The sequence below is a fragment of the Orycteropus afer genome, unplaced genomic scaffold (assembly GCF_000298275.1).
Source record: "Orycteropus afer afer isolate SDZICR_OR568_19922 unplaced genomic scaffold, OryAfe1.0 scaffold00073, whole genome shotgun sequence".
NCBI lineage: Eukaryota > Metazoa > Chordata > Mammalia > Tubulidentata > Orycteropodidae > Orycteropus > Orycteropus afer.
The window spans coordinates 10,385,544-10,399,004 of NW_006921660.1; the positions used below are offsets into that span (position 1 = coordinate 10,385,544).

At 35.5% G+C, this 13,461-nt stretch overlaps 1 pseudogene; it reads left to right on the forward strand.

Annotated features, from left to right (window-relative positions):
- The first annotated feature begins 647 nt into the window (after positions 1–647).
- LOC103197042 lies at positions 648–5,521 on the forward strand (annotated as a pseudogene).
- Positions 5,522–13,461: the final 7,940 nt, after the last annotated feature.

The window sequence follows — 13,461 nt, forward strand, 5'->3', positions numbered from 1 at the left end:
TCATAGTGACCCCTCCTTGGGTTTCTGAGGCAGTATCACTATGGAAGTAATTTGCCCCATCTTCCTTCTGAGGAGTGGCTGGTGGGTTTGAACCACCAGCCTTCTGGTTAGCCATCAAGTGCCTTAGGCACTATGCTACCAGAGCTCCTGTTTCAGTTTATAGTAGGTAGGAAATACTTCTAGTACTGTATGAGAAGATTTATAGTGAAGAGGGGAATAACCAGGCCAAGTTATTAGTGTAAATACAAAAATATAAATAAAGTATTAGAACATGTATTTTGGCAATGCATTTTTTTTTTTTTTTAATTGATACATTTCCAATAGGTTAGGTTTATTTCAAAAGTGAATTGGGGAATAGTTAATTGGGAAAATTTAAGATTAAAGATAAAGTCAGCATAATAGGTGTAAAATAATTTTAAAAAATCATTCATTTGCAAATTTTTTTTAGTAAATAATAAATAAAAAACATCTTCTTTAAGGTAATAAAGATCATCGAATTCACAATTACAGCAATAATGAAGTATTGGAAACACAAGACTTAAAATCAGAAATAAGAAAAATATGCCAATTTTCATTAATTCTATTTATGTGATGGATTTCAAACTAGATGAAATAAAATAGGGTGGAGAATATGTAAAAGGATATAAATGAAGGAAAGAAAATTGGGTAAACAGGACAAAGTAGCCCTAGGATATGACTACAAAGGAGAGATGGAGAAGCGTTAGTTTCAGAGAGATTATATCATGGGCTTTGCTGGCCAGTATGGGATCCAGAAGGAGCAAGGAGATAAGACTGCTGTTGGCTTCCATGAACTGGAAACCCCAACCACAGCTAATAAGAAGATGACACCCATCGAGGCTGCTTCAAGTAGTGTCTGTGAACTGAAGGCAAAATTTAAGTCCATGGCTAAGGAGAAGACGAAGCAGGAAGAAGAGGAAAAGGCAAAGCAGATGGCCAGGCAACAATAGGAGTGAAAGTCTGTAGTAAATATGAACCATGAGACTTGGCTGTCAGAGATGACTGCAGAAGACCCATTGGTGCCAACTCCATTGCCCAAGGAAATCTCAGTGGTGTGGCCTCCAGCAGGGTGTTGTCCATCTTTAGGAACTGAGCCTGTGAGAATCAGCAGGGACTTCCTAGGGCCCTCCCTGCCCTCAAGGAAGAATTCTCTGGAGGACAATGAGGAAGCCTCAGCTCTGTCCCCAGGACCCTGGAAGGCCTCTAGATGGAAGAAGAATCAATCTGTGAAGCAGAGCCTGTGTCCGAGACTGAGCCTGAGGCTGAGCCAAAGCATGACTATAAGGATGTTGAGATCATAGACAGTAATGAGCAGGATGATGATGCAGAGGGGAACTTGTTGTTAGATACTGGAAAGTCATCTCCAACTCATAGCAACCCTATGTACAGCAGTAAGAAACACTGCTCGGTGCTGTGCCAGCCCTACCCATGATCCTAGCTATATCTGAGCCCATCATTGCAGGTACTGTGTCAATCCACCTCATTGAGGGCCTTCCCCTTTTTTGTTGACCCTCCACTTTAACAAGCATGATATCCTTCTCCAAGGAATGATCCTGTCTGATAACACGACCAAAGTAAGCAGAAGTCTTACCATTCTCACTTCCAAGGAGCATCCTGGCTCCATTTCTTCCAGGACAGATTTGTTAGTTCTTTTAACAGTCTATGGTACTTTCAGCAACCCCACAACTCAAAAAACATCGACTCTTCTTTGGTCTTCCTTATTCATTATCCAGCTTTCAAATGTAAAAGAGGTGATTGAAAATACCATGGCTTGTGTCAGGTGCACCTTAGTCTTCTAGGAGGTATCTTTGCTCTTCAGCACTTGAATCAGGTCTTCTGCAGCTGAATTGCCCAATGCAATATGACATCTGATATCTTTACTGCTGATTCCATTGTGTTGATAAGTATGAAGTAGTATGAAGTCTTTGACAACTACAATGATTTTTCCATTTATCATGATGCTGCTTATTGGTCCAGTTGTGAGGATTTTTGTTTTCTTTGTATGTAGATATAATCATTACTTCAGACTGTAGTCTTCAGTCTTTGTCAGAAAGTGCAAGTCATCCTCACTTTCAGAAAACAAAGTTGTGTGGTCAGCATATCACAGGTTGCTAATGAGTCTTCCTCCAATCCTGATGCCACATTCTTCTTCATATAATCCAGTTTCTCAGATTATTTGCTCAGCATACAGATTGAATAAATATGGTGAAAGGATAAATCCCAGATGCACTCCCTTCTTGATTTTAAATCATCAGTGTCTCCTTGTTCTTTTTGAATGACAACCTACTGGTCTATGTACAAGTTCCTCATGAATGTTGTTAAGTGCTCAGGAATTTCCATTCTTCTCAATATTATTCATAATTTGTTATGATCCACACAATTGAATGCTTTTGTACAGTCAATAAAGCATAAGTAAACATTTTTCTGGAATTCTTTGCTTTCAGCCAAGATTGATGTGATATTAGCAATGATATCCCTCGTTCCACATCCTTTTCTGAATCCAGCTTGCATTTCTGGAAGTTCTCCGTCAATATGCTGCTGCAACTATTTTTGAATGATTTTCAGTAAGCTTTTACTTGTGTGCAATATTAATGATATCGTTTGATAATTTCCTCGTTCTGTGGGATCATCTTTCCTCGGAATGGTTACAACTGTGGATCTCTTTAGTTGGCCAGGTAGCTGTCTTCTAAATCTCTTGGCATAGAGAGTGAGTGCCTCCAGCAGGGCATCCGTTTGTTGAAACATCTCATTGGGTATTCTGTCAATTTCTGGAGCCTTTTTTTCCTCCGCTTCCTTCACTGTAGCTTCAAATTCTTTCTTTATGCCATTGGTGCTTGATCATATGCCACCTCCTAAAGTGGATGAACATTGACTGATTCTTTTTGGTACAGTGACTCTGTATATTCCTTCCATCTTCTCTTGAGGTTCTCTGCATCATTCAATATATTGCCTATAGAATCTTTCAGTATTCCAACTCAAAGCTTAAATATTTTTCTTCAGCTCTTTCAGCTTGAGAAATGCTGAGCATGTTCTTCCTTTTTTGTCTTCCAACTCTAGGCCTTTGCATATTTCATTATAATATTTGACTTCGTCTTCTTGAAGTGCTCTTTGAAATCTTCTGTTCAGCTCTTTTATCTTGTCATTTCTTTCATTTGCTTTAGCTACTCTTCATTCAAGGTCAAGATTCAGAGTCTATTCTGAAATCCATTTTGATCTTTTCTTTTTTTCTGTCTTTTTAATAACCAATTGCTTTCTTTATAGAAGATGTTCTTGATGTCATCCCACAACTTTTCTTGTGTTCAGTAATTGGAGTTCTATGCATAAAGTCTATTCTTTAGATGGTGTCTGAAATCAGGAGGGATATATTCAAGGTCATATTTTGGCTCTCAAGTACTTAATAGGAAGGCTATGAAGATATAATTGCAACTGAGAATCCCCTTTTCTCTTTACATTTGCTGGATCATCAGGCCACCCATCTGGGGCAATTAGGATCCCAGCTGTAGCCCTGAATGATTACCAAAGAGAGGGAAGTGATGAGATTCCCTTGATCTGAATGACATCATAACTGACATTGAAATTGTGGACAAGGGCTGGTGGCGGATCCATTGGCATGGCCATTTTGGACTCTTCCCTGCAAATTATGTTAAGCTCCTTGTGACTGAATCCCACCAATTTTGCACTGTGACTCTCCATGTCCAAAGTAGCTCTGCCTATGTTGTTGTTGTTGTTGTTATGATTTCTATGCACATAAAAATCATCACCTGGAGTATTTATTTATATGTTTAGACTTAAAACTTGGACAGTCATGCTGTTGTTGTTGTTATGTGCTGTCAAGTCGGCCCCGACCCATAGCAACCCCTCCTTGGGTTTCCGAGGCAGTATCACTATGGAAGTAGCATTGCCCAACCTTCCTTCCGAGGAGTGGCTGGTGGGTTTGAACCACCAGCCTTCTGCTTAGCAGTCAAGTGCTTTAGCCACTATGCTACCAGAGCTCCTAGCTCTGCATATATCCTCTCAATTCCTGCTTCAAGTATCTAACAGAAAGTCAGGAGTTGCCTGGAATTCTGAGTCATCTTCCTCCTCCAATTCCATTAAAGGCTTGGGGCAGAATCAGCATAATAAAGGATGATTCTTTCCCCTCTGTGTCCCTTCCATTGTTTGTAAGCCTTAGGCCATGGATTGGATAACAGTCTCATAAACACTTATCTTGTGGTCTTGCCTCCTCCACCCTGAATATTCCCTTTAAGTGCTCCAAACACCCCAAGCACTGCTCTTCTTTCTGGGAATCCTGGTTTGCTTGCCTGGGAAGGTATATAGACTTCCTAGTTTGCCAGGTTGTGCTGTTTGCCCACTTTTCCTTCAGAGATCACTCTGAATCTTATTATTGCCCAGTTGTAAAATTAGAAATAAAATGGGGCTATGATTCACCCTAAAAAAATAAATACATTAAAAATAACATTTGTAATTTCCATGTAAATATTAGCTACTTAAGAATTCAATTAACAAAAGAAGAAGAAATAATTTGCAGATATTATCCAGGTTTGTTATAAGAAAATGTCTTTGCTGTTAGGTGATGTTGATTTGGCTCTGACTCATAGCAACCTTATGTACAGTAGAATGAAACTCTGTCTGGTTATGTGCCATCCTCATAATCCTTCCTATATTTGATTAGATATATTGATTTGGTTGTGACTCATATCAACCTTATTTACAATAGAATGAAACACTGTCCAGTTATGTGTCATCTTCATAATCCTTGCTATATTTGAGCCCATCTTAGCAACCATTGTATCAATCCACCTTGTTAAGGGTCTTCCTCTTTTTTGCTGGCCCTCCACTTGACCAAGCATAATATCCCACTCCAGGTACTTGTCCCTTCTGGCAACGTGACCAAGGTAGGTGTGACAAAGTCTGGCCATTCTTGCTTCTAAGGAGCATTCCTGCTGTATTTCTTCCAGGATATATTTGTTTGTTCTTCTGGTAGTCCATGGTATTTTCAGCATTCTTCAGCACCACAATTCAAAGACATCAACTCTTCTGAGGTCTTCCTTTTTCATCGTCCAGCTTTCACATGCATAAGAAGAGATTGAAAATACCATGGCTTGTGTTAGTCTCATCTTACTCTTCAAAGTGACATCTTTGCTCTTCAACGTTTTAGAGGTATTTTGCAGCAGATTTGCCTGTTGTAGTCTGATTTCTTGACTGCTGCTTTCATAGATGTTGTTAGTGGATCCAAGTAAAATCAAATTCCTTACAACTCCAACCTCCATTTATTATGATGTTGTGTATTAGTCCAGTTGTGAGGATTTTTGTTTATGTTCAGGTTTTATCCGTACTATAGACTGTATGTAGTCTTTGATCTTCATCAGTAAATCCTTGATGTTATTTTCACTTTCATCAAGCAAGGCTGTGGCATCTGTGTATCACAGGTTATTAATGGTTCTTCCTCTTGCTTGTTCGTATCTCCCAGCTGCTTAGATTATTTGTTCGGCATACAGAGTGAAAAAGTATGGTGAAATTGTACAAGCCTGGCATGCACGTTTCCTGATTTTAGGCCATGCACTATCCCCCTTTTCTGTTTGAACAACAGTCTCTGGGTTTATGTAAAGGTTCCTCAGGAGCACAATTAATGTTCTGGAATTTTCATTCTTCACAATTTTATCCATAATTTGTTATGATCCACACAGTCACATGCCATTGCATAGTCAATAAAATACAGGTAGACATCTTTGTTTTATTATTTGCATTCAGCTAAGACACATTGACATCAATAGTGTTATTCCTCAATCCATGTACTCTCTTAAATTCAGCTTGCATTTTTCAAAGTTCCCTGTAAATCCAAAAATTGTTTTTGGATTATATTTAGCAAGATTTTACTTGTGTGTGACATGTGATATTAATAATATAATTTGTTAATTTCCATCTTCAGTTGGATTCTCTTCTTTAGAATGGCCATGGATATGGATCATTTCCAGTCGGTTGGCCAGGCAGCTGTCTTCCATATTTCTTGGCAAAAATGAGTAAGTATCTCCAATGCAGTATTCATTTTTGAAAGATCTATATAGGTATTCCATCAGTTTTTGGAGCATTGTTTTTTGACAATTCCTTCAGTGAAGCTTGGACTCCTTCCTTCAATAACATTGGTTCTTGCTCATATGCCACCTCCTGAAATAATTGCATATTGACAAATTATTTTTTTGTTACAATTACTCTGTGTATTCTTTCCATCTTCTTTTGATGCTTCCTGCATTGCTCAACATTTTGCCCATAGAATCCTTCAATATTGCAATTTTTTCTTCAGTTCTTTCTGCTTTAGAAATGCCTAGTGTGTTCTTCCCTTTGGGTTTCTATTTCCAAGTCTTTGCACATTTCATTATAATACTTTTCCTGGTCTTCTGGTGGTGCCGTTTGAAATCTTCTGCTCTGTTCTTTTATTTCAGCATTTCTTTCATTTGGTTTAGGCACTCTCCATTAAAGAAGAAATTTCACAGTCTCTTCTGACATCCATTTTGGTATTTTCTTCTTTTTTTGTTTTATTTTTAATGACTGCTTTCTTCATGTATAATGTTCATGATGTCATCCCACAATTCTTTGGCCTTTGGTCATTGATGTTCAATTCATCAAATATATTCGTCAGATGGTTTCAAAATTCAAGGGGGATAAAATTAAGGTCATTTTTTGGCTTTCATAGATTTATATTAATTTACTTCAGTCTCAATTTGAACTTGCTTATGAGCAGTTGATGGTCCACAGTCAGCTCTTGGCATTGTTTTGGATGATGATATTGAGCTTCTCTGTCACCTCTTTCCACAGATGTAGTCTATATGATTTCTGTGTATTCCATCTGGTGAAGTCCATGTATAGAGCTGCTGTTTATATTTTTGAAAAAAAGATATTTACAATGAGTAAGTTGTTGGTTTTGCAAAATTCTATCATGCAATCTCTGGAATCATTTCTATCACCAAGGCCATATTTTCCAAATATTGTTTATTCTTCTGTTTCCTTCTTTCACATTCCAGTCACAAATAATTATCAACAAATTTTGATGGCATGTTTGGTAAATTTCAGACTGCAGAAGATGGTAAAAGTATTTAATTTTTTTCATCTTTGGCTTTAGTAGTTGCTGAGTAAATTTTCGTAATAGTAGTATTAACTGGTCTTCCTTGGAGACATATGGATATTATTCTATCACTGACAGCATTGCACTTCAGGATAGATCTTGAAATATTCTTTGTGAGAATGAACGTCATGCCATTCCTCTTCAATTTGTCGTTCCCTGAATAGTACATCATAAGATTATCTGATTCAAATGAACTAATACCAGACAATTTCAGCTCATTAATGCCTATATAAAGATCATTATGTGTTCCATTTCATTTTTGTCTACTTTCAATTTTCCTAGATTCATATTTCGTACATTCCATGTTCTGATTATTAGTGAATGTTTACAGCTGTTTCTTCCCATTTTGAATCATGTGCCATTGGCAAATGAAGGCCCCAAAGCCTTATTCCAACCACATCATTAATGTTGCCCCTGCTTTGGGGAGAAAGCTCCTCAGTGATCATATTTTGAGTGTCTTCCAGTCTGAAGAACTCATTTTTGGGCACTATATCAGACGATGTTTCAGGAGTATTCACAGACTTTTCCTGTCATATATAAGACAGTGTTTTCCTGCTATTCATAAGGTTTTCAGTGGCCACTTTCAACAGCAGTGGATAGCCTTGTTCTTCTTCCCTGTCTGTTTTCAGCTGGAAGCTCTGTTGAAACCTGTCCACCATTTGTGACCCTGCTAGTATTTGAAATACCATTGAGATAGGTTCCAGCTTCCGAGAAGCGTGCAAGTCACCACTGTACAACAAACTGACAGACAAGTGGTGGTACAAGACAATATCAAGTTCTAAATAAATAAATAAATAACTTCATAATCAATGTATAATAACTTAAATGTCCTTTCTTTCCAATTGATCTTAAAATTTCAAAGCAATTTCAATTTCATTTTTTGCCACACTTAAAATACTGATTTAAAAATCATATAGAAGAGAAAAGAATCAAGGCACTGAAGAACAAAGTACTTCAAGAAGAACAAAACCAAAATTTATCATGATACAACCAACAGACTTTAATTAATAAAATAAGTAATAATGAAATTCAGATATCTTAACAAGTTTATTTCATCATATATAAATAATTAGTCTAGACGGAGGTGGCAAAGCAAACATGTGAATGAAGAGATGAAATATTGTAATTTTTCTGGTTCAATTTGTTAGCCATAGGTTGTAGTTAAGGTTGTGTGTGAACTTGGCTGGGCCCCTTTTTTGAGTAGCTGGGCAACTGGATGTAATTATTCTCCATCATGAGATTGTAACCAACTCCATGGTAGAATCTGCTGTGAGCAGCCAAATAGTTGCCTTCAGGGTGAGGTTGCCTCCAGTCTATAAGAGGAAGCTTTGAGAAAGGTCTCTAGCTTTTGGCACATTTGGATCCTGCATTTGGCCAAGTCTTCATCTCCACTTCCTGGATTTTAACAAGTAGTCTTCCATGTTGTCTCAGTATTGTGATTTTTCTTGGACTTGAACCTGCCATGTTATCTGCTGATCTTGGAATTATGCTATTTTTCCCTGCTGACCTTGAGTACATCAGCCTCAGCAGCCAGCAACTGCCTGAGTTGAGATGCCTCCATTTCCAGAGGGTCTACAGCAAGAAGTAGAGCTAAAGGCCAAGGTTGAGGAAACTTCACTCAGCCCCTAAAGCCAAGACTCTGAATTTAGACTTCTAGTCTCGATGGCACACAACAACAACAACAACAGTCTCCAAACTGTAAGAGAATAAATTCCTGTTTGTTAAAAGCATCTACTTGTGGTACTTCTGTTAAAATTAGAACGGAACTAGAGAAATAAGACCCTTGCTATTGTCTATTGTAATCTTAACTGGAAGTTCATTTTGAGCTTCAATTTTCTCATATTTAAAATAGTGACAATGCCCATTTTCCCAGGATATTTATGGGAATTAATGGAACAGTAATTAATGCTTCATAGCTATGAATTCTCTCCCCAGCCTAGATTTGAAGCTAAGTAAAACTAGTAAGAATAAAGACACACACACACACACACACACACAAAATGCAACATCATCATACTGTATATAAATAACAGTTCCCAGTGGATTTTTCACCTTGCACATAAAAATAAAGGGAAAAGGTAAAAGCCCTGGTTCTTTTATTTGAAAAGGGTATTAAAAACCATGATCTGGATGCTAATTATACTTGTTGCTACTACAACATGGTTGTTTCAATCCTTTCTAGCTGAAAGAATAAGAAACTATATGTATGTATGTGTACCAATGATGTTATGTTCCAATTTTCTTTCTTTTTCTTTTTTTTTTTTCTGGCATCTTTGTTCTTATTAGTTTTACTTAGCTTCAAATCCAGGATTGAGAGATAATTCATAGTTATTAAGCATTAAATATTGTTCATGTATCAGTTACAATACGTTTCTTATGCACTTTTTTTTTTCCTCTTTAATCTTCCAAATTTCTCACATTTCCCACATTACTTTGTTCAGTACATTTTTCTCAACCTTCAGGGAGGTTGTTTCATACATTTATCATACAGTTAGATGGTTTGTCACATTGCATATTCTAACCTGGTATCCTCTGATCTTCTACATGATTTTTTAAATGTTAAATACTTACAGTCCACTCTTTATGCTATAAAGTACTATGATTTTGACAAATATACAGTATCATGTACTTCTCATTACAATATGACAGAAAATAATTTCATCATATGTAACAGATAAGGTTGTGTGTCAACTTGACTAGACCATGATCCTAAGTGGTTTAGCAGTAATGATATAATCATCTGCAATGATGAGATCTGCTGTAAGTAGTCAATCACTTGAAATTGAATTTCCTTCTGTGTGTGGTCTGAATTTAGCATATATGGAAAAGCTCTGACAAAGCTGTATGGCTTTTTGCTCAATCTGGATCCTGCATCTGGTTGCTCATCATATGACCTCCAGTTCTTGGACTTGAAATAGTGGCATGCTGTATTGCTTACCAATCATGGGATTGTTGTCTTCACAGCCTGTGAGCTAACAGACTGACATCATTCCTGCAAATCTTGGATTCTACAGCCTCCAAAGCCAGCAACCTGCTGTATTGACTGCCAGTCTTGGGTTCATCAGGCTCTGCAGATACATGACTCAGGAGAAACCTCAAGCAGTATGTCTGACCCACAGATTCAGGACTTGCCAGCCTATACAACTGTTTTAACCATTTCCTTGAGATAAACTCTTCCCTGTCTGTGTGTGTGTATATATATATACACACACACATATATAACCAGTTGCATTGGTTTTACTTCTTTAGAGATCCCCAGCCTAAAACTCTGTCCTAAAAGCTCCTCTGTTTCATCTATTTTATTTTCCCCTCACCTTTGATCCTCTGGCAACAACTTACCGTTTTTACTGTCTCTATAGTTTTTCCTTTTCTTGATTTTCATACAGTGGAATCATAGAGTATGCAGTCTTTTAAGTGTTGCTTCTTTCCAATGTTGTTGTTGTCGTTATGTGCCGTCAAGTCAGACTCGACTCATAGTGACTCGTCCTTGGGTTTCTGAGGCAGTATCACTATGGAAGTAGATTAATTCTTATCTTTCATTGGCTTAAAAGCTCATTCCTTTTTATCAATGTATAATATTCAATTGTATGGCTTTACCATATCTTTTTTGTTCATACATTTGCTCATTATGTGGAAAACTACTATAAACGTGGATGTAGGCACTTGTATAGAAATAAATTTTCAAATCAATTGGGTAAACACCTAGAAGTGCAAACCCTGATCATATGGCAAGATGTTTTCAGTTTTACAAGAAACTGACAAATTGCCTTTCAAAGTAGGTCAGCCAATTTGCACTCCTATAAGCAATAAATGAGATTTCCTATTGACCAATATCTTTATCAGTAATTGATATCATTAGTGTTTTTTTTTGTTGTTGTTGTTTTTAATTTTAGAATTTTTAATATGTGTTGGATGGTATCTCACTGTTGTTTTAGTTTACATTTCTCCAAGGAGAAAATGAAGGTGAGCATCTTTTCACATTTTTTGCCATCTGTATATTTTATTTAGACATGTATTTGTTCAGATCTTTTCTCTATTTTTTAATTAGATTGTTCAATTTCTAATTATACCATTTAAAGAGGGTTTTTGTTTTTTGTGTGCTTTAGGAACAAGTCTTTTATATGATATACATTTTGCAAATATTTTCTTTCAGTTTCTGACTTGTTTTTTTTTTTCATTCATTTAGCAAATTATTTCCCAGATAAAAGTGTAATTTTAGTAACATTCAATTATTTATTTATTTATTTGTTTGTTTGTTTCATTGGTCACACTTTTGGTTTTGTATCTGAAAACTTATGACTCAATTAAATCAATGAAGATTGGTTCCTTTGTTCTTTTCTATGGTATAGCTTTAAATTTTTCCTCTAGGTTGGTAACCAATTTAATTTTAATCCTTATATTAGGTACAGTATCTTGTCTAGATTTATTTGTTTTACATAGGGACAACAAGTTACTCCAGCACCATTTGCTGAAAAGATCATTTTTCCCCCACTGATTTGGTTTTGTGCTTATATTCAAAATTTGCTGACTGCATTTATGTTCATCAGTTACTGGGGTCTCTATTTGTTTCATTGATCTATGCATTTATTTGTTTGAACAAAACCATACTATCTTGATTACTGAAGTTTTATATTAAGGATGAAATTGGATAATTGGAGTCTTTTCATATTAGAGTTAGTTTATTAGTATCTTCAAAATAGCTTACTGGAATTTTGGTTAAAATTATATTGAAACTATAAATCAAATTGGGGAAAAAATGGCAACATAATAACAATAATGTGTCTTCCAATCTATAAACACATAATTTCTCTGTATTTATTCAGATATTTTAGATGTTTATTCAGGCTTGTATGGTTTTTTAAATACAAAACCTTTACATAGCTGGTTGAATTTACATTTAAGTATTTAATTTTTTCATACTGTTATAAATTATATTTTTATTAATTTCAAAATCCAACTGTTTAATGCTAGCATATAGGAAGCAATATCTTTTGTATATTGACTGTGTGTGTTGGGATCATGTTATGATCACTTATTAGTTTACAGATTTATTTTGTAGATTAGTTTAGGATTTCTAAAAAGACAATCATATCATCTGGGTTTAACGTTTGATTTATGTCTTTATTTTCATTAAATAGAGCTTATTTTTTATCTTGCCTTTTTTTTTTTTTTTCCTAATTAGGATATCCAGACATTTAGTATAATCTTGACTAAGAGTAGGCAGAGAACACATCTTATGCTCACTTCAGGTGTTAAGGGGAAAAATCCCATCTCACATAATTTAGTATGATGTTAACAATAGAGTTTTTGTAAAAGTTCTTTATCTACTTCAGGTAGTTTCCATGTATCCAAAATGTGCTGAGAGTTCTTCTTTTTTTTTTAAATCATAAATGAGTGATACATATTGTCAAATGTTTTTTTTTTTGCACATCAATCAATATGATTCTATGATTTTTTTTTCTTTCACTCATTGTTATGGTGCATTGCATTGGTTAAATTTCAAATGTTGCATCACCTTTTCATACCTGCATAAATTCCACTTTGTCATGTTGTATAATTATTTTTATACATCATTGATTTATTTTCTGATGTTTTATTGAGAATTTTTGCATGAGAGGTAATTTTCTGTTGTTGTAAACTGCTGTCAAGTCAGCTCCTGACACATGGTGATCAGAGGTATTAAAGGGTAAAATTGTCCATAGGGTTTTCTTAACTGTAATTTTTGCCAGTGCATGTCTTTCTTCCACATTTTCTTTTATTATATGTTCATTGATTGGTTTTGCTCTTAGGGCAATGCTAATTTCATAGAATTTGTCCTTTTGCATTTGTTCTTTTGGTATTTTTTGGAAGACATTGTAAATAATTGGTATCTATTTCCTTAAATATTTTGAAAATTAACAGTAAAGCATTTGTCCCTAGTGTTTTCTTTTTCTGGAAGATTGTTACTTATCAATTCATTTCTTTTTTTTTTTTTTTTTTAATAAATGCAGGCCTACTCTGACTATTTGTTTCTCCTTATATGAGTGTTGGCAATTGTGTCTTCCAAGGAAGTAGATAATATCATCCCATTCACCAAGTTTTGGGGCTTAGAGTTCTTTGTTGTATTCCTTTGCTACACATTTGATATTAAAATGATCAAGAGTGAAGACCTCTATTTCACTAGTTATGTTTTCTTTCTTGGTTAGCTTTTCTACAGGTTAATCAATTTTATTGATATTTTCAAAGAACTACCTTTGTGTTTCATTGTCATTCAGTTTTCTTGTTTTTGATGCTATTAATATTTGCTTTAATTTTTAATATTTCACTTTTAAGTATAATTTCCT